This window comes from Phyllobates terribilis, unplaced genomic scaffold, assembly GCF_046119375.1.
Source record: "Phyllobates terribilis strain yellow unplaced genomic scaffold, ASM4611937v1 Scaffold_12__6_contigs__length_324123572, whole genome shotgun sequence".
NCBI lineage: Eukaryota > Metazoa > Chordata > Amphibia > Anura > Dendrobatidae > Phyllobates > Phyllobates terribilis.
This window is the reverse complement of record NW_027362772.1, coordinates 25,311,329-25,336,434: the sequence shown is the minus strand read 5'-3', so window position 1 is coordinate 25,336,434 and position 25,106 is coordinate 25,311,329. Positions and strand designations below refer to the sequence as shown.

General features: G+C 43.8%; 1 protein-coding gene across 2 annotated transcripts in view; it reads right to left on the bottom strand.

Annotated features, from left to right (window-relative positions):
* LOC141171969 (G protein-activated inward rectifier potassium channel 2-like) overlaps nucleotides 1-23,625 on the bottom strand; it is a 172,936-nt gene extending 149,311 nt beyond the window's left edge. Inside the window, exon 1 of one of the 2 annotated variants that reach the window (XM_073655707.1) lies at nucleotides 23,194-23,625. The gene's annotated coding sequence lies outside the window, so the exon portion shown is untranslated. Of the gene's footprint in view, nucleotides 1-22,302; nucleotides 22,555-23,193 lie in introns of those variants that run through there. The other variant, XM_073655708.1, reaches the window with a different exon arrangement.
* Between the last annotated feature and the right edge of the window lie 1,481 nt (nucleotides 23,626-25,106).

Sequence of the window (25,106 nt, the reverse complement as noted above, 5' to 3'; positions counted from 1 at the left end):
TTTTTAGCCCATCCTTTGCAAGGCCACAGGAGACAAGAAGTCTGACACATAGTCAACGCCTAGAGACGATGGTACAGGAGTATCTCCAAGTAAACATTGAAGCCACGACTGTGTCACTGGACCCTTGCTCTTTTTGGGCTTCCAATCTGGATAAATGGCCGGAGCTAGCCACTTACGCCTTGGAGATCTTGTCATGCCCCGCAGCCAGCGTTCTGTCTGAACGTGTGTTCAGCGCTGCTGGTGGTGTGCTGACAGATAAGCGCACGCGGCTCTCCACTGATAATGTAGACAGACTCAAGTTCATAAAGATGAACAAATCATGGATCCAAAACGACTTTTCTACCCCTGTGTCATCCTGGGGAGAGTAAAAGCTTGATGATTGGTTAAAATCACCCTACCAACCGTTTTAAGCTTTCAAATTACTAATCATGTTTATCTGTATCTTGGCTGGAAAATAATTTGGGCTTTGTAGCAGTGTGCAGCACTGATTCTATTAGGCCATCTATAATAAGCTCCACCAGATTTAAAATTACTAATCATGTTTATCTGTATCTTGACTGGAAAATAATTTGGGCTTTGTAGCAGTGTGCAGCACTGATCCTATTAGGCCATCTATACTAAGCTCCACCAGATTTAAAATTAATAATAAATTTTAGCTGCATCTAGCCCGGAAAATAATTTTGGGGCTCCGAGATGCGCAAGACACATAAGTGCCTTCTTGCTGTACTACCTGCAACATGACCCTCATATTGTCAGAATTCAAAGTAATCATAACTACTGGGTTGCCACACTCTTAGATCCCCCAAACTTTTCGATCAACCTTTTCATTTTAATAAAGACCAAAAAAATGGTCATTTTTGAAATTATAAGCATTAGCAGGTTATTAGAAACTGAAATCAAACAGTTTTCAACTCAAAACTTTATTCTAGGTGATGTTACATTTTCACATAGGACCCCTTGTTCGAAAGGAGCTTCTGAACTCTCTCGTCCATTGAATTTGTCAGGTTTTGGATGGTTTCTGCTTCAATTGTTTTGCATGAGGACAGAATACCCTCCCAGAGCTGTTGCTTAGATGTGAACTGCCTCCCGCCATCATAGACACTCCTTTTGATGATGCTCCAGAGGTTCTGAATGGGGTAGAGGTCAGGGGAGCATGGGGGTCACACCATAAGTTTGTCCCCTTTTATGCCCATATCAGCCAGAGATGCAGATGTTTTATGTGCAGCATGAGATGGTGCATTATCATGCAAAAAAATGATCTTGCTGTGAAATACACGGTTCTTCTTCTTGAACTATGGCAGGAAGTGCTGTTTGAGAAAATCCACATACATTATGGAGTTCATCTTTAGCGCTTTCAGGGATCCTAAAGGGGCCGACAATCTCTCTCCCCATGATTCCAGCCCAAAACATTACTCCACCTCCTCCTTGTTGGCGCTGTAGCCGTGTTTGCGTGGGGTGTCCATCAACCAGCCATCCTCCACTCCATCCATCTGGACCATCGAGCGCTGCACGGCACTCATCCGTGAACAAAACAGTTTTGAAATCAGTCTTCATGTAATGTTTGGCCCACTGGAGCCGTTTCTGCTTGTGTGAAGTGGATAGAGGAGGTCGACAGGATGGCATATGCACAGCTGCAAACCTCTGAAGGACCCTGCATCTTGTTGTTCGGGGGACGTTGGAGGCACCAGCAGCTTCAAAAACTTGTCTGCTGCTATGACAAGGCTTTTTTGCCGCTGCTCTTTTAACCTGACGTAATTGCCTGTAGGAAAGAGTCCTCAATTTGCCCTTATCAGCACGCACACGTGTGTACTGTGAATCAGCTACATACTTCTTGATTGCCAAGACACTTCATCCTGATCATCGCACAATGTTGATTGTAGTCATGCCTTGACCTAAACACTCCACAATTTGTTGCTTCTCAGCAGCCGACACATCCTTTTTCTTTCCCATTTTGGCAGAAAATGTAGGCTGCTTAATAATGTGAGAGAGCCTTCTTAAGTAGTCTTGCCTTTCATTGGACACACCTGCCAAACTAATTAGCACAGGTGTCTGCAATTGCTTACAGTGATATAAAGAGCCCTGACACACATCACCATCAATGAGTTTAACTGACAAACAAACAAATTCTTCCCTTATCACTCCTAAACACTTTTTGCATAATAATTTGGAACGCAGTGTACATGTGCTTTTCCACAAAACACCAGTGGTTCATGTAGTGAATCTTACAGTTCTAACTTGCCAACCGTGGTCTGTATGGAGTTGTTCAATAAAGGGCCCAAAATTAAGATAACATAGATGGGAGAGGTCTCTATGAATAGGAATTCCTAAGTATTTGATACCCTGTGAGGGCCAGGCAAAGGGAAAGTTGGACTGGATGGAATCCTATATGGATTTGGGGAGGGAGACATCGAGGGCCTCAGACTTCGCTGCATTGATTTTAAAATTTTACCATGTAACAAAGTGATCTATTTCAGCCATAACAGCATGGATGGATATATGTGATTGAGTGATATATACTAGGACATCATCAGCAAATAGAGAGCACTTGTACTCGGTGCCTCCCACCTCAATCCACCTAATATTGGGGTTATGGCGAATTGATGAGAGCAGGTGCTCCGTCACTAGGATGTATAAGAGAGGGGACAGAGGACATCCCTGCCTTGTCCCATTGGTGATTGTGAAAGGTGATGAAAATGTTCTGATGCACCCCCTGGGCCTTGGGACACCCGGAGCCGGACCCTTTTTGGTGGATGCTGGTGGTTGTAGTCTCCGTGGCGGCGACCCGGTTCCGTGGTTCAGGGCGGTCAAACCAGTGGCGGAACTATTTATGTGGTTTTAATGTTTAAATGTCCGACTACGCCACCCGTGGATTGCGGTCAGAGTGAACCGCCGCTACAGGGCAGACCGCTAAGGCTGGTGTTGTGGGTGCAGCAGAGCGTAGCATAACTCCCCACGGGAGGAGTATAGCCTCAGGGCAGTGTATGCGGAGGATGGGGGTGATGGTGCAGGCCAGCAGCAGTAACGACACGGAGTCAGTGATGCAGTCCAGGGCCTTTACTCACAGTTCTTATTATCCAGACCACGTCTGCAGGTAACGGCTGCCCACGTCGTACTGTGCTCACCAGGTGAGGGGCTCAGACAACTCCCAGATAACTTTGGAGCGCTTCACAGGACCCCCTTTGTGTGTCCTTTGTCTGGCCTTTCTTACCAACCCTTCTGTCCGGCTGCCTCGGGCCTCCTCTTGGTAAACTTGGCGCCAGTTTCCCTGACCCTATGTGGTGCCTTCCTAGCGGGTGTAGCGAGGGGCTGCGCCACATAAAATGTCACAGCCTCCGGTTTCTAGCTGAGGGTCGTTTCCTGCCTCCACTAGTTTCGGGGACCGGTCTCCCCCTTTGGCCTGACCCCTCCACGCAGGTGGATTCGGGCGTGCGGTGGCGACTCGCCCGTCCGCACCCCTGGGATCCCTTCATTCCTCGTTCCTGGAGCCTTCTCCGCTCCTCTTCCTTCCTTCTCCCTCTTCCAGGCCTGGGCCTCTGTTACTAGGCCCGCCTCCGGAGCAGAGCTCATGCAGAGCCCCTGCTCCCTGCCACTTCTGCTCAGACTTCTCTGCACTGAACTAAGATGGTGCCCACCTTTTATACTCCCTTCTCAATGCACCCAGGAACTGCTTCCTCCCTGCTCCTGCACTACAGGGTTCCCCTTCCTCAGTGTTCCCTCCCCCCACTCCAGCCAGGGACAGGGACTGTCGTGCCCATCTCAGAGGCATATTGGTCGCCCTGCCCCACGGCAATGTGGTGTAATGCATGCAGGTGTCGGGTCCTGATCCACACTCCATCCTTACCTGAGAGTGAGATATCACACCTCTGGGTGAGGTGCAATACCTCTGTAGCAACCGAGCCCTCAGGGTGCTACAGTTCCATTCATCTTCAGCCTAGGTGACGTATTGTGATACAGGGCCGTGATTTTGGCTATAAAAGGGTCCCCTAGACCCCTACCCCAAGCTTTTTAAGAGAATCATATATGGCGTGCCAGGAGACTCTATGGAATGCTTTCTCAGCATCCAACGAGAGTATCTAATTACAAATTTTTAACTGCATCTAGCCCAGGAAATACTTTGTGCCTAGTAGCAGTGTCTGCTAGTCAGCGGATTATCCCGGCTGTTAAGCAAGCTACACCACCTGTAGTTTGGACACTTAATTTTTTCAAAGGAAATGCTTCGGGACCACGGGATACTCAGTGAAGAGCATCAGGAGGCACCCCAAGGCATAGGGGCTGGGACTGGCAGTAGGATGCCTTGCGGTGGACAGCCGAGCTCGATCCTTATAAAAGCTTTTTAACTGCAGCAGCTTTAGTGGACGCTACTGGAGCTGGAATTACGCGGCTGCTGGCATGAGACTTGCCCTCCAATAGATCCTTGTAAATGGATTTAAAGTGTATTCATTCAAATTAGAGAGACAATTTAAATTAAAAAGCTTAGAGCTGCCTCCACCACAGGGGGGCTCGCTCGACCCACCAGCGGACAGGCACCAGTATTGGGAGAGGGGGGCTGGCCGTCAGTGTTCACCGCGGCTCTGGCACAAACCCGGCGACACGGAGGTGGCACGGGCAGGAGCGGACTGGCCGTCTCGGCTTCTCACTTTTTGGATTTTAGAAGGGCATGACATGCCTATATCTGTGTCTCCCCCTCCTTTTACTCCTCCACCTCTTTTCTTTTCGCTTGACTATATGTACTTGTCACTTTTCCATGTGTTAGTTATGTCTTCTGAGCAGTTTGTCAGCTTTTGGACACCTTTGAAGGTGTTTTCTATGTGTTTCTATGTGTTTTTGTTTGCCTGCCATTGGTTTTAACGGTGTTCGAAGGTGTTTGACGAACAGTTCGACGAACAGTTCGGCGAACACACGGGTGTTCGACGAACCGAACCGAACTCGAGCACTACAGGGGTGGCTCAACACTAGTCGTAACCATGGATACCTAAGCTACTGCAATGCCCTCCCTGCACACGGGGAATATGACATAGCTAATCAGAAGAACTATACTACATTTTTTAACTGAAGGTATTTGCTAATATACTGCTCAAAAAAATAAAGGGAACACTTAAACAACAGAATATAACTCCAAGTAAATTAAACTTCTGTGAAATCAAACTGTCCACTTAGGATGCAACACTGATTGACAATCAATCTCACATGCTGTTGTGCAAATGGAATAGACAATAGATGGAAATTATTGGCAATTATCAAGACACCCTCAATAAAGGAGCGGTTCTGCAGGTGGGGACCACAGTCCACATCTCAGTACCAATGCTTTCTGGCTGATGTTTTGGTCACTTTTGAATGTTGGTTGTGCTATCACACTCGTGGTAGCATGAGACGGACTCTACAACCCACAGAAGTTGCTCAGGTAGTGCAGCTCATCCAGGATGGCACATTAATGCGAGCTGTGGCAAGAAGGTTTGCTGTGTCTGTCAGCGTAGTGTCCCGAGGCTGGAGGCGCTACCAAGAGACAGGCCAGTACACCAGGAGACGTGGAGGGGGCCGTTGGAGGGCAACAACCCAGCTTCACGACCGCTACCTCCGCCTTTGTGCAAGGAGGAACAGGAGGAGCACTGCCAGAGCCCTGCAAAATGACCTCCAGCAAGCCACAAATGTGCATGGGGCTGCACAAACGGTTAGAAACCGACTCCATGAGGGTGGTATGAGGGCCCGACGTCCACAGATGGGGGTTGTGCTCACAGCCCAACACCGTGCAGGACGCTTGGCATTTGCCACAGAACACCAGGATTGGCAAAGTCGTCACTGGCGCCCTGTGCTCTTCACAGATGAAAGCAGGTTCACACTGAGCACATGTGACAGACGTGACCGAGTCTGGAGACGCCGTGGAGGGTGATCTGCTGCCTGCAACATCCTTCAGCATGACCGGTTTGGCAGTGGGTCAGTAATGGTGTGGGGTGGCATTTCTTTGGAGGGCCGCACAGCCCTCCATGTTCTCGCCAGAGGTAGCCTGACTGCCATTAGGTACCGAGATGAGATCCTCAGACTCCTTGTGAGACCATATGCTGGTGCGGTTGGCCCTGGGTTCCTCCTAATGCAGGACGATGCCAGACCTCATGTGGCTGGAGTGTGTCAGCAGTTCCTGCAAGATGAAGGCATTGAAGCTATGGACTGGCCCGCCCGTTCCCCAGACCTGAATCCGATTGAGCACATCTGGGACATCACGTCTCGCTCCATCCACCAACGTCACGTTGCACCACAGACTGTCCAGGAGTTGGCGGATGCTTTAGTCCAGGTCTAGGAGGAGATCCCACAGGAGACCATCCGCAACCTCATCAGGAGCATGCCCAGGCGTTGTAGGGAGGTTATACAGGCACGTGGAGGCCACACACAATACTGAGCCTCATTTTGACTTGTTTTAAGGACATTACATCAAAGTTGCATCAGCCTGTAGTGTGTTTTTCCACTTTAATTTTGGAGGTGACTCCAAATCCAGGCCTCCATTGGTTAATAAATGTGATTTCCATTGATGATTTTTGTGTGATTTTGTTGTCAGCACATTCATCTTTGTACAGAACAAGGTATTCAATGAGAATATTTCATTCATTCAGATCTAGGATGTGTTATTTGAGTGTTCCCTTTATTTTTTTGAGCAGTGTATTATTATTATCCTCCCTCTCCTCTCATCTCAGCTGAAAACATTGCCTCATTCTTCAAGCAGAAGATTGACACCATCAGACAAAGTTTTTGCCTAAAGCCCCTCAGCCCCTCCTCATATCTACTCAAACTTCCTCCTCCAAACCCAACTTCTCCACCATTACAGAAGATCAAGTCTTGTCTTTAATCTCCAAATAACACCTCACCACCTGCGAACTTGACCCAATCCCATCCCACCTCATCCCTAACCTTACTACAGTCTTCATCCCAACCCTAACCCACCTTTTCAAACTGTCACTAACAACCGGTGTCTTCCCCTCATGTTTCAAACATGCCTCAATCACACCCATCCTCCAAAAGCCCTCCCTTGACCCATCCTCTGTGTCTAGCTATCACCTCATATCACTTTTCCCCTATGCCTCAAAACTACTGGAACAACACATCCATTTTGAGCTGTCCTCCCACCTCTCCTCCTGCTCCCTCTTTGACTGCTTACAATCTGGCTTCCGACTGCATCACTCCACTGAAACTGCCCTGACTAAAGTCACCAACGACCTACTAACTGCCAAATCCAACCGACACTACTCTGTCCTCCTCCTCCTGGACGTGTCACCAGCCTTCGACACAGTGGACCATTCCCTCTTACTACAGACTCTCTCATCTCTGGGCATCACATCCTTGGTCCTATCTTGGATCTCTTCATACCTATTGTTAAACACACGTTGCTAGGTTCAGATAGGGACGAGACGGGTTTCATGAATTCTTTGGAATCCTGGGGGAACCATTACTCAGGGCGACCATAGGCTGCAGCTTCTCCCAGACACACGATAGATTCAGTTGCTGACCAGACACATCTGACAAAAGTCTTTATAAACAGTTGAACAGTGGACTTTAATCAAGTACGGCCAGTGCCATTTAACTCTTAACAGGCTTCACCACAGTACAGACTATTAAAGCAGGTACAGTAACGTCAGTCTCTTCAGTAGCATAATTCAGCACAGATTAGATCTCTTAGCAGCACACTTCTATGCATACACAACCACAGGCTTTTCCTTCACAAGGACACAATAGTGCACAGCATTCTTTATTCTGCATGTAGATGGAGGGGGGGAGGGGTGATGAAGGAGATGATCCCTGTGTGAAGATGATTCCTTCCAGTCCTTATCTTCCTGCCCGATAATACTCTGCGCTGCTAGGCCAGGGAGTCTATCTGACCCATGTTTAGCTTCCCTCCTGACCTGAATTATGTTCAGTTGCCTTCTGTGAGATACAGATCACACACTTCCTTTCTCTTAGGCTCCAGCCAGACTAATAAACAAGTTCCCCACAATCCCCCTGGGGCTCTGCTAAACACTCTCTGTCTCCTGTGACTGCGTTAACCCCTCTAGTTGCTGGATGCTTCTGAAGCACAACACTTCCTGTCTCTTGTGACTGTGTTAACTCTTATAGTTGCTGGATGCTTTTGAAGCAACAGCACTACTTCTGCATGTCTCACTAACAGACCGGACATTCAGTGTCTCCCACTCACACACCACCTCCTCATCTCGCCCTCTATCTGTCGGTGTCCCCCCAAGGTTCAGTCCTAGGACCCCTACACTTCTCCATCTACACCTTCGGCCTGGGACAGCTCATAGAGTCTCACGGCTTTCAGTATCACCTCTATGCTGGTGACACACAGATCTACCTCTCTGGACCCGATATCACCTTCTTACTAACCAGAATCCCACAATGTCTGTCCGCCATCTCATCCTTCTTCTCTGACAGATTTCTAAAACTTAACATGAACAAAACAGAATTCATCATCTTTCCCTCACCTCACTCAACTCCCCCATCTGACCTATTTATCAACGTCAATGGCTGTCCACTCTCCCCAGTCCCGCAAGCTCGCTGCCTCGGGGTAACCCTGGACTCTGATCTCTCCTTCAAACCACATATTCAAACCCTTTCCACTTCCTGCCGACTCCAACTCAAAAATATCTCCTGGATCCGCACATTCCTCAGCCAAGAATCTGCAAAAACTCTAGTGCACGCCCTTATCATCTCCCGCCTCGACTACTGCAACCTCCTGCTCTGTGTCCTCCCTTCTACCACTCTCGCACCCCTCCAATCTATCCTAAACTCTCCTGCCCGACTAATCCACCTGTCCTCACACTATTCCCTGGTCTCTCCTCTCTGTCAATCCCTTCACTGGCTCCCCATTGCCCAGAGACTGCAGTTCACAACCCTAACCATGACATACAAAGCCATCCACAACTTGTCTCCTGCATACATCTGTGACCTAGTCTCCCTGTACATACAGTACAGACCAAAAGTTTGGACACACCTTCTCATTTAAAGATTTTTCTGTATTTTCATGACTATGAAAATTGTACATTCACACTGAAGACATCAAAACTATGAATTAACACATGTGGAATTATATACTTAACAAATAAGTGTGAAACAACTGAAAATATGTCTTATATTCTAGGTTCTTCAAAGTAGCCACCTTTTGCATTCTCTTGATGAGCTTCAAGAGGTAGTCACCGGAAAAGGTTTTCACTTCACAGGTGTGCCCTGTCAGGTTTAATAAGTGGGATTTCTTGCCTTTTAAATGGGGTTGGGACCATCAGTTGTGTTGTGCAGAAGTCTGGTGGATACACAGCTGATAGTCCTACTGAATAGACTGTTAGAATTTGTATTATGGCAAGAAAAAAAGCAGCTAAGGAAAGAAAAACGAGTGGCCATCATTACTTTAAGAAATGAAGGTCAGTCAGTGCAAAAAATTGGGCAAACTTTGAAAGTGTCCCCAAGTGAAGTTGCAAAAACCATCACGCGCTACAAAGAAACTGGCTCACATGAGGACCGCCCCAGGAAAGGAAGACCAAGAGTCACCTCTGCTTCTGAGGATAAGTTTATCCGAGTCACCAGCCTCAGAAATCGCAGGTTAACAGCAGCTCAGATTAGAGACCAGGTCAATGCCACACAGAGTTCTAGCAGCAGACACTTCTCTTCAACAACTGTTAAGAGGAGACTTTGTGCAGCAGGCCTTCATGGTAAAATAGCTGCTAGGAAACCACTGCTAAGGACAGGCAACAAGCAGAAGAGACTTGTTTGAGCTAAAGAACACAAGGAATGGACATTAGACCAGAGGAAATCTGTGCTTTGGACTGATGAGTCCAAATTTGAGATCTTTGGTTCCAACCACCGTGTCTTTGTGCGACGCAGAAAAGGTGAACGGATGGACTCTACATGCCTGGTTCCCACCGTGAAGCATGGAGGAGGAGGTGTGATGGTGTGGGGGTGCTTTGCTGGTGACACTGTTGGAGATTTATTCAAAATTGAAGGCATACTGAACCAGCATGGCTACCACAGCATCTTGCAGCGGCATGCTATTCCAACCGGTTTGCGTTTAGTTGGACCATCATTTATTTTTCAATGACCCCAAACACACCTCCAGGCTGTGTAAGGGCTATTTGACCAAGAGGGAGAGTGATAGGGTGCTTCGCCAGATGACCTGGCCTCCACAGTCACCAGACCTGAACCCAATCGAGATGGTTTGGGGTGAGCTGGACCGCAGAGTGAAGGCAAAAGGGCCAACAAGTGCTAAGCATCTCTGGGAACTCTTTCAAGATTGTTGGAAGACCATTTCCGGTGACTACCTCTTGAAGCTCATCAAGAGAATGCCAAGAGTGTGCAAAGCAGTCATCAAAGCAAAAGGTGGCTACTTTGAAGAACCTAGAATATAAGACATATTTTCAGTTGTTTCACACTTTTTTGTTAAGTATATAATTCCACATGTGTTAATTCATAGTTTTGATGCCTTCAGTGTGAATGTACAATTTTAATAGTCATGAAAATACAGAAAAATCTATAAATGAGGTGTGTCCAAACTTTTGGTCTGTACTGTACCTGCACGCAACCTCCGATCCTCACAAGATCTCCTTCTCTACTCCCCTCTTATCTCCTCTTCCCATAATCGAATACAAGATTTCTCCCGTGCTTCCCCCCTACTCTGGAACTCTCTACCCCAACACATCAGACTCTCTCCTACCGTGGAAACCTTCAAAAGGAACCTGAAGACCCACCTCTTCCGACAAGCCTACAACCCGCAGTAACCCTTGCTCCACCATACCGCTGCACGATCAGCTCTGCCCTCACCTACTGTATCCTCACCCATCCCTTGTAGACTGTGAGCCCTCGTGGGCAGGGTCCTCGCTCCTCCTGTACCAGTCGCTGACTCATTTTTGTTCAACATTATTGTAAGTGTTTTTGTATGTATACCCCTTTTTCACATGTAAAGCGTCATGGAATAAATGGCGCTATAATAATAAATAATAATAATAATTATTACAGTTACTACTTATTGGGATAGGATCTTGGAGATGGGAATACCCATTTAAGGCTGTCAGGGCATGCTGGGATTTGTAGTTTTATAACACCAGGTTCCAATGCAGCCAAGAGTAACATCTTTATGCTTTTTTGTTCCCAATCATAAAGCCCATAAATTAATGATTTTTTTCCTCCGCTTGCCAACCAATAGCTCAATTATTGCTGAATGTATAGGAACGTTCTCGCTGTGCGGAGGTCTGTGCCGGCTAATATCTGGATATGTGACATGGATTTACGCCCCTGGCTAATGCAGCTCGTGTGGATATGGCGGTGATTCATAATTCCTATAAAGCCTCCCAATGAGAGTAGAAGAATAATGATTCCCAATATTAATGAATGGCTGCACAGCACACACCGACAGGGAGAGAGGCGGCGGTGGCAGAACTCGGGAGCCTTGTGTTAGTATTTGGGGTAGGTGGGGGATTAAAAACAGAAAGAAAATTCTTATTTCGTTCCTTTCCTTCAGGGCTAGTGCACAAGAAGCAATTTTGGAATAATTAGAATTTAGGCTCCATTGTTCTTGCTGCAACAGCAACCTTCTTCCACTGCCAGGCAGGGTTGGACTGGCCCATCGGAGTATCGGGGAATCCTCCGGTGGGCCGGGCTTTTTCTTCAGGGGCATTTAGATGGTTCTAGTGTTATAGGGCTGTTCTGATGGGGGCAATAGCGCCATCTACAGGTTCATGATGCTCTAATTTAAAGAGGGTTGTCTTCCGGGACCTGTTCCCTTTAAATGTTCCCCAGGTAGTATGGTTTATGAATGAGCCTGATTACTTCCTCCTCGGTGCAGCGCTCGGTAAATGTTTACACGAGCAAATAAACATCATTTCATAATTTAGACATGAAAAGACTCGCGGGAGATGTGCGCTCCGCCGTCCCGGCTGCTCCGCCGCGCCACAACAACCAAATAAAACGTTTCCATTTTGTCAATTATGGGATTTTCCAGCGAAGCCGACGACATTGGCTGCAATAAGCCGCCGCGGTTTGTGTTCACCTAATATTGGGATTTCGGGGTAAATAAATCCCCATTTTTAAGATCCTCGTTTGCTGTCAGTGAATTGGATATGTCTAAAATATCGAACTCACACGGATCCATCCTGCAACAAATCCTGTCGTTGTGCGGGGATCGGGTGCAAACAATGGATATTGTTATAATATATTTATTATATTTTCCTTACCACTGTTTGATATCAATTTTTAGACTTTCTATTTTTTTGTCCCTCAGAAAGAAATCATATAAAAAAATAATAATTATTTATTACTATTTATAAATAATTATCCATTAAATAAAAAAATAATTAATATTAATATTAATAATATATTAACATTTAATTCTATTACTAATCTCAATAATAAATATAATGTAAGAATTAATAAGTACAATTAAAATGATTATTAATAAAAATAATAATAATAGATCCCTTTGCTTTCCCCTCTTTAAAAAAATAAATCATATATAAAAATAATTTTCAATAATGAACTATTATTAATAATAATGATTAATTAATAATTATTAATGTAGACATTCTATTAAAATCATTAATAAATATAATGAAATAATAATAATAATGATAATAATAATAATAATAATAATAGACACCTTGGCTTTTCCCCTCCTTAAAAAATAAATCATATATAAAAAAAACAATAACTAATTATTATTATTATTATTATTATTATTATTAATAATAAATGCATTTTAAATAAATAATTAATATTCATTATATATTAATGAATAAGTACTACTAATAAATATAAAGTAATAAAATAATTAATAATGTAAGTGATATTAACATTATTAATACATATTTATTATATAATCTATTTATATAATAAATATAATGAAATATTATTATTATTAATAATAATAATAATAATAATAATAATAATAATAATAATAATAATAATAGAGGGACACCTTGGCTTTCCCCCTCCCTTAAAAATAAATCATATATATATATACAATTTTAACAACTATTTATGAATAATTTGGAATGAAGTAATAATTAATATTAATTTATTAATGTATAATTACTACTACTAATCTTAATAACAAATATAACTAAATCATTATTATTAATTAATAATTGTCATTAAAACTATAACTAAATATAATGCAATAATAATAAAATTAATAATGTATTATTATTATAATAATTATTATTATTATTATTATTAGACTAGGGCATTTTGGCTCCCCCCCCCCCCCCTGACTCTGTGCCATTTTTTCTTTATATTTATTATAAATAAAATTTATTTTGCATATTTTTTATATCTAATTTTTTTTACATACATACATTGTGTTTAGCAACACAACTCTACGGCGATGTCTACAGCCCTGTGACATTTCCTAAGTTTTTTTTATTGCTGGTGGCCATGATGAGGGAACTGGTCGCCAACAAAAAATAAAGAAACTTCAGGGGGATTGGAAAGTGTATGTACAGAGGGTCTCATTTTACTTTAACCCCCCCGCTGCCACGATTAGATCAGCTCAACAGTTTTTCCAGGTTTGAATGCTGCTGCCTGACCGGGCATGCGCCACAACCGACTCCTCATCAGCCACGAGAAGACGTTAGAGACCCTCAAGAAAAACTCCTGAGTTTCCAAGGTGGCAGATATCAGACTGGAGTAACCGCCCCTGAGGAGCGAAGGCAGAGGAATGGAAAGGAGTAGGACTCCTTCCCACCTCTTTGCAGGTTCCAGGTCCTCCAGTAACGGCACGACGATCTACGGGAAGGTCAACCTCAGCCAGGAAACTGCTCCGCCGCCCGACTACTTTGTCCTCTCCATCCTCACCGCCATATTCTGCTTTGCACCACTAGGATTCGTGGCGCTCTACTTCTCTATCAAGGTAATTGACTTTGCTGAAAAATGGCGCAAAATACGGCATGCGTACGTATTAGATGTCGCACCATAATTGTCCTCTAGTCTCGGTTTTCTTGACCGTTGCAATATGGCGACAAAGATGTGACATCGTGACGCCGAAATGGCGCAAACGCCGCACGTAATGCGTCAAATGCAGATTATATAAACTAAATGTGACTGTATCTCCGTTTTCTTTCTTCTCCACCAGACGAGGGATTGTTTGCAGAGAGGCGACATCAACTTGGCGGACAAATATTCGCACATCGCCTTCATCACCAACATGATTGCGGTGGGCGTGGGTTTCCTGGCCTGGATGTCGCTCTTTGTAGTCCTGTATAATCAGCAGCGGCACATGCTCATTTTCAAGCTGCATAATGCATTCAACCTGACGCAATCCTTTAACATCACAGACTAAGAAGAGGCGGCCGCCACGATGGGGGAAATTTTCATTTTTTTAAAATGTCTATATTAAATAAGAACAATTAAAACGGAAGCATTTGTGCATCATTCATTAATAAAATGATCGATTCTTTTAGATAGTTCAATATTCGATGCTACACTGAATATACATTTTTTTCCGACTACCTAGATAGGGTTATTTTCAGTAAGCGCACCCTTTTTGCAAATTATTTATTTTTAGCCAAAAGGGAGTGGCTCACAGCTGTCTCAGTAGGTGTTTTTCTCTTCCATGTGACAAACAAAGAAGTTAGCCGCGCCCACTTTGCTAAGAAGAAAGAATTCCATATAATGTGAACCCAGTGAAAACAGCCACAAATCAGGAACTGTGGGGCAGATGTGAGAAAAAAAAGTGCAAACTGCGGAGGGAAGGGAATGTTTGATCAGAAAACGACCTGTTGTTTAAACCAGATTTTACATTTTTTTTTTACATTGGAAATGTCACCATTAAAATAGGTGATGTCACAGCTCACCTCCTCCTCCTGTACAATGACTAATAACACCTCTATATACAGTAGATAACACAGGATCCACCATTCACAATAGGGGATGTCACAGCTCACCTCCTCCTCCTCCTGTACAATGATTGATAACACCTATATATACAGTAGATAACACAGGATCCACCATTCACAATAGGTGATGTCACAGCTCACCTCCTCCTACTGTACAATGACTGATAACACCTCTATATACAGTAGATAACACAGGATCCGCCATTCACAATAGGTGATGTCACAGCTCACCTCCTCCTCCACCTGTACAATGACTGATTACACCTCTATATACAGTAGATAACACAGGATCCACCATTCACAATAGCTGATGTCACAGCTCACCTCCTCCTACTGTACAATGACTGATAACACCTCTATACACAGTAGATAACACACGTTCCACCATTCACAATAGGTGATATCACAGCTCACCTCCTCCTCCTCCTGTACAATGACTAATAACACCTCTATATACAGTAGATAACACAGGAACCACCATTCACAATAGGGGATGTCACAGCTCACCTCCTCCTCCTGTACAATGACTAATAACACCTCTATATACAGTAGATAACACAAGATCCACCATTCACAATAGGGGATGTCACAGCTCACCTCCTCTTCCTGTACAATGACTAATAACACCTCTATATACAGTAGATAACACAGGATCCACCATTCACAATAGGTGATGTCACAGCTCACATCCTCCTCCTGTACAATGACTAATAACACCTCTATATACAGTAGATAACACAGGGTCCACCATTTACAATAGATGTCACAGCTCACCTCCTCCTCCTGTACAATGACTGATAACACCTCTATATACAGTAGATAACACAGGATCCACCATTTACAATAGGAGATGTCACAGCTCACCTCCTCCTCCTGTACAATGACTGATAACACCTCTATATACAGTAGATAACACAGGATCCACCATTTACAATAGGTGGTGTCACAGCACACCTCCTCCTCCTCCTGTACAATGACGGATAACACCTCTATATACAGTAGATAACACAGGATCCACCATTCACAATAGATGATGTCACAGATCACCTCCTCCTCCTGTACAAAGACTGATAATTCCTCTATATACAGTAGATAACACAGGATCCACCATTCACAATACGTGATGTCACAGCTCACCTCCTCCTCCAGTACAATGACAGATAACACCTTTATATACAGTAGATAACACAGGATCCACCATTCACAATAGGAGATGTCACAGCTCACCTCCTCCTGTATAGTGACTGATAGAACCTCTATACACAGTAGATAACACAGGATCCGCCATTCACAATAGGTGATGTCACAGCTCACCTCCTCCTCCTGTACAATGACTGATAACACCTCTATGTACAGTAGATAACACATGATCCACCATTTACAATAGGAGATGTCACAGCTCACCTCATCCTCCCATACAATGACTGATAACACCTCTATATACAGTAGATAACACAGGATCCACCATTTACAATAGGTGATGTCACAGCACACCTCCTCCTCCTCCTGTACAATGACTGATAACAACACTATATACAGTAGATAACACAGGATCCACCATTCACAATAGATGATGTCACAGCTCACCTCCTCCTCCTCCTGTACAATGACTGATAATTCCTCTATATACAGTAGATAACACAGGATCCACCATTCACAATAGGTGATGTCACAGCTCACCTCCTCCTCCAGTACATTGATTGATAACACCTCTATATACAGTAGATAACACAGGATCCACCATTCACAATAGGTGATGTCACAGCTCACCTCCTCCAGTACAATGACTGATAACACCTCTATATACAGTAGATAACACAGGATCAACCATTCACAATAGGTGATGTCACAGCTCATCTCCTCCTCCTCCTGTACAATGACTGATAACACCTCTGTATACAGTAGATAACACAGGATCCACCATTCACAATAGGTGATGTCACAGCTCACCTCATCCTCCTGTACAATGACTGATAGCACCTCTATATACAAGTAGATAACACAGGATCCACCATTTACAATAGGAGATGTCACAGCTCACCTCCTCCTCCTCCTGTACAGTGACTGATAACACCTCTATATACAGTAGATAACACAGGATCCACCATTTACAATAGGTGATGTCACAGCTCACCTCCTCCTCCTCCTGTACAATGACTGATAACACCTCTATATACAGTAGATAGCACAGGATCCACCATTCACAATAGGAGATGTCACAGCTCACCTCATCCTCCCATACAATGACTGATAACACCTCTACATTCAGTAGATAACACAGGATTCACCATTGACAATAGGTGATGTCACAGCACACCTCCTCCTCCTCCTGTACAGTAACTGATAACACCTCTATATACAGTAGATAACACAGGATCCACCATTCACAAAAGGAGATGTCACAGCTCACCTCATCCTCCCATACAATGACTGATAACACCTCTACATTCAGTAGATAACACAGGATCCACCATTTACAATAGATGTCACAGCTCACCTCATCCTTCCATACAATGACTGATAACACCTCTATATACAAGTAGATAACACAGGATCCACCATTTACAATAGGTGATGTCATAGCACACCTCCTCCTCCTGTACAATGACTGATAACACCTCTATATAGAGTAGATAACACAGGATCCACCATTCACAATAGATGATGTCACAGCTCACCTCCTCCTCCTCCTGTACAATGACTGATAATTCCTCTATATACAGTAGATAACACAGGATCCACCATTCACAATAGGTGATGTCACAGATTACCTCCTCCTCCAGTACATTGACTGATAACACCTCTATATACAAGTAGATAACACAGGATCAACCATTCACAATAGGTGATGTCACAGCTCACCTCCTCCTCCAGTACAATGACTGATAACACCTCTATATACAGTAGATAACACAGGATCAACCATTCACAATAGGTGATGTCACAGCTCACCTCCTCCTCCTCCTGTACAATGACTGATAACACCTCTGTATACAGTAGATAACACAGGATCCACCATTCACAATAGGTGATGTCACAGCTCACCTCCTATTCCTCCCGTACAATGACTGATAATTCCTCTATATACAGTAGATAACACAGGATCCACCATTCACAATAGGTGATGTCACAGCTCACCTTCTCCTCCTGTACAATGACTGATAGCACCTCTATATAAAAGTAGATAACACAGGATCCACCATTTACAATAGGAGATGTCACAGCTCACCTCCTCTTCCTCCTGTACAGTGAGTGATAACACCTCTATATAAGGAAGATAACACAGGATCCACCATTTACAATAGGTGATGTCACAGCTCACCTCCTCCTCCTGCTGTACAATGACTGATAGCACCTCTATATACAGTAGATAACACAGGATCCACCATTCACAATAGGTGATGTCACAGCTCACCTCCTCCAGTACAATGACTGATAACACCTCTATATACAGTAGATAACACAGGATCCACCATTCACAATAGGTGATGTCACAGCTCACCTCCTCCTCCAGTACAATGACTGATAACACCTCTATATACAGTAGATAACACAGGATCCACCATTCACAATAGGTGATGTCACAGCTCACCTCCTCCTCCATTACAATGACTGATAACACCTCTATATACAAGTAGATAACACAGGATCCACCATTTACAATAGGAGATGTCACAGCTCACCTCCTCCTCCTGCTGTACAGTGACTGATAACACCTCTATATAAGGAAGATAACACAGGATCCACCATTTACAATAGGTGATGTCACAGCTCACCTCCTCCTCCTCCTGTACAATGACTGATAACACCTCTATATACAGTAGATAACACAGGATCCACCATTCACAATAGGTGATGTCACAGCTCACCTCCTCCAGTACAATGACTGATAACACCTCTATATACAGTAGATAACACAGGATCCACCATTCACAATAGGTGATGTCACAGCTCACCTCCTCCTCCAGTACAATGACTGATAACACCTCTATATACAGTAGATAACACAGGATCCACCATTCACAATAGGTGATGTCACAGCTCACCTGCTCTCCTCCTGTACAATGACTGATAACACCTCTATATACAGAAGATAACACAGGATTATTCACAATAGGTGATGTCACAGCTCACCTCCTCCTCCTTTACAATGACTGATAACACCTCTATATACAGTAGATAACACAGGATCCACCATTCACAATAGGTAATGTCACAGCTCACCTTCTCCTCCTGTACAGTGACTGATAACACCTCTATATACAGTAGATAACACAGGATCCACCATTCACAATAGGTGATATCACAGCTCACCTCCTCCCCCTCCTGTACAATGACTGATAACACCTCTGTATACAGTAGATAACACAGGATCCACCATTCACAATAGGTGATATCACAGCTCACCTCCTCCTCCTCCTGTACAATGACTGATAACTCCTCTATATACAGTAGATACCACAGGATCCACTATTCACAATAGGTGATGTCACAGCTCACCTCCTCCTCCTGTACAATGACTGATAACACCTATATATACAGTAGATAACACAGGATCCACCATTCACAATAGGTGATGTCACAGCACACCTCCTCCTCCTACTCCTGTACAATGACTGATAACACCTATATATACAGTAGATAACACAGGATCCACCATTCACAATAGGTGATGTCACAGCTCACCTCCTCCTCCTCCTCCTGTACAATGACTGATAACACCTCTATGCACAGTAGATAACACAGGATCCACCATTCACAATAGTTGATGTCACAGCTCACCTCCTCCTCCTCCAGTACAATGACCGATAACACCTCTATACACAGTAGATAACACAGGATCCCCCATTCACAATAGGTGATGTCACAGCTCACCTCCTCCTCCTGTACACGGATAACACCTCTATATACAGTAGATAACACAGGATCCACCTTTCACTATAGGTGATGTCACAGCTCACCTCCTCCCTCTCCCTTCACAATGACATTTGCACACGCTCATTAGATGTTTCAGTACAGCAGACAGTATTTGATTTTGCTCATTGCTGCTAATGTGCGTGTATTATTTCCATAAACAACAGCAAGTTACAGTTTAAAAAATCCCCATTGACCGGTGTGAGAACTGCAAGATTTCTGATTTTTTATTACAGATTGTGATATGGTAAAAATAAAAAATACATTTAACACAAAATCTTGATTCAAAGGAAAAGCCCTTTGTCCATTCCCTATTGGTGCAGGCAGGATGCACTGACCCGACAGCAAATGTGTCCACCCAACATGTCCCATTATGCCGCATAGATTGAAGACATATTAATTATAAAGGAGCAAAATAAATAAATAAATAAATAAATTTAAATAAATAAATAAATTGTGAAAAGTAAAAGGGCTTCTCTGCTGAGCCGCGGTGAGACTTCCAATGCAAAATGTGCCAAAAATGGAGTATATCGTAAATGTCAAATTTACCAAAGGGGGTTATAATGTGCACTTTCCCACCAGTTTAGAAGGACACAACCTCAAGATCTGCAATTCCTCGCGATCTACAAACCTTCCAGTCTGCAGCCTGCGCTCCATAATCAAAACCGTAGACCGCTGTGATCTAAACCACGAGCTATAAATCATCCACTGGGGGGGGGATTTGTCTTCCCAGCAGCTGCACTCGGATGAAGATCATCCCTTACTAAATGATCCAAAGTATATGAGGGACCTACATATGGTGCAAGGAAGTAATGCAACTCCCTGATACATTATTATACAATGTATCAACTTCCTTAAATATCCGAACATTCTAAAGGGAGCTGACAATAGGTGCCGTGTTCTATAGGGGCTATATCCCCTATAATGCTATGTGCTTAGTCTAACTCACTCCCTTTAAGGCTTCAGACTCCTTTCCTTTAAGACAGCAGCATATCTTAGTATTTAAGGCCATGTTCTGACCGCTATGCTTCATGAAGTCATAATGATACCTGCTATATGATCAGCAATGCCCCCTCTCTTTTTTAGGACCCTTACACTAGACTGCTTTTTAATCTCCATGAACAATGGTCTCCAATACGGAAAAAAAATCCTTTGAAGTGTCAAGTAGTGATTCCTTCTAGTGCAACCAAACAGAAAAAAAAGAGTATATATCAGGAAGTATCAGCCAGAGAAATCCAGAATCCAAGGCACCAGACGTCCTCTTTTTGGTAATTTTATTAGTACAGAAAAATCATGATTTTTCAGCCACTCAGGGCCTTTATCAAGTCATAAAAAAAGAGGGATAAGGTTTGATAAAGGCCCTGCGGGGCCGAAACGTTGTGACTTTTCTGTACTAGTAAAGTTAGGACGTCTGGTGCCCTGGATCCTGGATTTCTCTGCATTGCTACAACCTTGTGGAGAGCTGCACCAAGTGTGAACGGGACTCATCTATTGCAAGGATAATAAGACTACAACCCCCTAGGTGCACTCCAAATCAACATAGCAGGCTGGGAGTTATGCTTATTTATGCTACCTATACACACAACATAATACACTCGATTCAAGTCTCAAAAAGCTGTAGTGAAATCTGAAGGGAAATTGGCTTATGAAGGCTAATTATGTTTCCTGCTTTGGATGTGGAAATAGGAAATGAGGGTTATAGCAACTCGGCTCTAATTACTACATCGTGCGGGAGAAGACAGTGCACCATAGGCGCTGCTCATACAGAAAGGTCCTAAGGAGATCCATGCATCATAAATGACACCCTGCTAAAGAGCTGCATCGAAAACTTGACACTTCACAGTAGAATCAATAATATACAGAATTCTTTATAATGCATAAGATCCATCAACAGCACCCTAACCCCTACAATCACTGATGGTGCACAAAGAATACAAGTTACTGGGACAGCCAAATGGTCAAGGAATATTGATGGTTGTGCCTTGTGGGAAGGATGGATGTTGCTGCAGAAGTGAAAGGAGTTAACAATGTTGCAGGGTATAGTCAATAACATACAGAATGGTTTGTATTACTTAAGATCCATCAACAGCAGCTTAGCCCCACCAATCACAGATGGTACCCCTGGAATAAAATAGATAGACGGAAAGGTGGAGGTGGCTGGTTTCTGGAATAGTTAGAGGATTAATAATCTTCTGTTGAAGCATTACAATAGCTAAGATCCATCAACAGCAGGCTAACTTCAATCACAGATGGTCCACATAGAATACTAGTTACCGGAACAGCCAAATGGTCAATGAATGTGGAAGGTTGTGCTTTGTGGGAAAGATGAGAGTTGCTGGTTTCTGCAGCAGTGAAAGAGTTAACAATGTTGCAAGGCATAGTCAATAACATACAGAATTTTTCTACTACTTAAGATCCATCAACAGCAGGGTAACCTTTCCAATCACAAATGGTCCCCATGGAATGCAATTTACTATAATAGACAAAGGGTGAATGAATGTTGAAAGTTGCATTATGTGAAAGGTGTAAGTACCTGGTTTCTGCAGCAATGAGAGGTTTAACAATCTTGCATTGCAGTACTACAATACCCAAGATCCAGCAACAGCAGCCTAACTTCTTCTCCAATCAAAGATGGTTCACATAGAATATAAATTACTCTATCAGGTAAAAGGTCAGGTTGCATTGTGGAAAAGATGGAAGTTGCCTGTTTTCTTCAGAGGTAGCAATGTTGCAGAGCATAGTCAATAATATACAGAATAGTTTATAATACTTAAGATCCATAAACAGCAGCCTTTCCTCTCCCATCAGAGATGATGAATACAAGTTACTCTGGTCAGTACACGTTGAAGGTTGCTTTAAGGGAAAGGTGGAAGTTGTTAGTTTCTGTGGCTATAAAAAGGTTAACTATCTTACTTTGAAGCATTACAATACCAAAGATCCATCAACAGTAGCTTGACCTCTCTAAATACAGGTGGTGTCCACAGAATACAAGTTACTCTACCAGACAAGCACTCAGTGAATGTTGAAGGTTGCTCTGTGGGAAAGGTAGAAGTTGCAGGTTTCTGCAGCAATAAAAGGGGTTAACCACCTTGCTTTGCAACATTACAATACCCAAGATCCATCAACAGCAGTAACACAAGTTACTATGTCAGACTAATGGTGAATGGACACTGAAGGTGGCTTTGTGAAGGAAATGGAAGTTGCGGCAGTGAAAGGGTTAACAGTGGACTTCAGAGACCCTGTGGAGGAGATGGCAGTTGGCAGCAGTGAAAGGGTTAACAGTGGACTTCAGAGACCCTGTGGAGGAGATGGAAGTTGGCAGCAGTGAAAGGGTTAACAGTGGACTTCAGAGACCCTGTGGAGGAGATGGAAGTTGGCAGCTGAGAGGTGGCATGCCAGGCTGGGGGATCATGCATCTTCTTACCTGAGGGGCTATTTCTTGAGGTGGCAGAGGCAGTTGTGGAGAAGCTGCATGGTGCTGAGGACAGCTCCCTGTAATCCAACTCTAGGGAAGCCAAAGTGACTGGGAGGAGGAGAAGCTGATCAATGCTGGGAGCTGGCCAGACAAGGATGAAATGAGCAGACATCATACAAAGGGGGGTTTTAAGAGATGCAAGAGGAGGGGCAGAGATGAGAGATCCCAACAGAGACCTGAGCAGAGGAGCAGGAGATCACAGGAAAATGGGACAGCGGTGGGAGGTAGGTATGGCACATGGAGATGGAGCACATGAGAGAGCAGAGCTGCAAGGGAGATGCTCTGAATTTCTAGACCAATGCATCCAGAGGAGAAGGCAGAGGCAGTGTAGTGCTCCTCAATGGCTAGGTGCTGTGTGAGCCAGGGGAGGTGGAATGTGACTGCATGTAGCAGAGCTGAACCTGTCAGTTAACTCTTTGCATGTGTGTCCTTTGTGCATTATGGTGTCTTTTCTGATTTAATGAGGATGGAGAAGGGTTACCTGCAGTCCTATGTAGATAAAAAGATGACATCACCTGCCTATTATACAATCAATGGTCGATTCATTTCTCAATTACTACATTGTAACCAAGGACAATGCTAAAATGTAGCAGGAAGTGTGGCGAGGAACAAAGAATGAGGAGAGGAGGGAGCAAGGGAAATGAAGGGAGACCACTCATTGTATAGACTGTTACAATATAAATTTGGGGTGGTGGCATATAAAGAGGGGTGGATGGAAGAATAGGATGCCAGTATTAAAAGTGGCACAAGAGTGGGTTCAATGGAAGGACCATGAGAGAGGTGGATCAGGAGATACGTGTATGGAAAGACCATGAGAGGGGTGGAACAGGAGAAAAGTCTATTGAAGGACTATGATAGAGGTGGCACAGGAGATAAGTCTATGGAAGGGCCATGATAGAGGTAGAACAGGAGATAAGTCTATGGGAAGACCATGAGAGAAGTGACACAGGAGATAAGACTATGTAAGGACTATGATAGAGGTGGAACAGGAGATAAGTCTATGGAAGGACCATGATAGAGGTGGCACAGGAGATAAGTCTATGGAAGGGCCATGATAGAGGTGGAAAGGGAGATGCAGTAATTATATGGGAAGACCATGAGAGAAGTAGCACAGGAGATAAGGAACAAAAGATACATCCTCTTAAAGGACATGATAGAGGTGGCACAGGAGATAAGTCAATGGAAGGACCATGATAGAGGTAGAACAGGAGATAAGTCTATGGGAAGACCACGAGAGAAGTGACACAGGAGATAAGTCTATGGAAAGACTATGTTAGAGGTGGAACAAGAGATATGTCTGTGGAAGGGCTATGATAGAGGTGACACAGGAGATAAGACTATGTAAGGACTATGATAGAGGTGGAACAGGAGATAAGTCTATGGAAAGACCATGATAGAGGTGGTGCAGGCGATAAATCTATGCAAGGACCATGATAGAGGTGGAACAGGAGATAAGTCTATGGGAAGACTATGATAGAGGTGGAATAGGAGATATATCTATGGAAGGACCAAGTTAGAGGTAACAGGAGATAAGTTGATGGAAGGACCATGATAGAGGTGGAACAGGAGATAAGTCTATGGGAAGTCCATGATAGAGGTGGCACAGGAGATAAGTCTATGGGAAGACCATAGTAGAGGTAGAACAGAAGATAAGTCTATGGGAAGACCATGATAGAGGTGGCAAAGGAAATAAGTCTATGGAAAGACCGTGTTAGAGGTGGAATAAGAAATACGTTTTTGGAAGGACCATGATAGAGATTAAACAGAAGATAAGTCTATGCAAGGACCATGATAAAGGTGTAACGAGATAAGACTATTGGACGACTATGATAGAGGTGGTACAGGAGATACAGTATGTCTAT